Source organism: Rhincodon typus, chromosome 11 (assembly GCF_021869965.1).
Source record: "Rhincodon typus isolate 14 chromosome 11, sRhiTyp1.1, whole genome shotgun sequence".
NCBI lineage: Eukaryota > Metazoa > Chordata > Chondrichthyes > Orectolobiformes > Rhincodontidae > Rhincodon > Rhincodon typus.
Genome location: NC_063342.1, coordinates 928070 through 928317, shown reverse-complemented (window position 1 = coordinate 928317; position 248 = coordinate 928070). Strand labels below are relative to the sequence as shown.

The 248-nt window shown below is 47.6% G+C and overlaps 1 protein-coding gene across 2 annotated transcripts in view; it reads left to right on the top strand.

The window, feature by feature from the left end:
* Positions 1-248, top strand: part of slc37a1 (solute carrier family 37 member 1) — an 85678-nt gene that overhangs the window by 38489 nt on the left and 46941 nt on the right. The gene's annotated exons all lie outside the window — the stretch shown is intronic.

The following is a 248-nucleotide window of genomic DNA, read 5'->3' as shown; positions in this document are numbered from 1 at the left end:
TAGGCACATGGAGGATAGTAAAATGTAGGGTATGCAGGATAGTTTGATCTTAGTAGGATAATAGGTCGGCACAACATCGTGGGCCGAAGGGCCTGTACTGTGCCGTACTGTTCTATGTTCTATGTACACTAAATGTTGAAAGTAGGATGACAAGGTGCAGGGCTGGATGAACACAGCAGGCCAAGCAGCATCGTAGGAGCAGAGAGGCTGACGTTTCGGGCCTAGACCCTTCATCAGAAAAGCTTTTT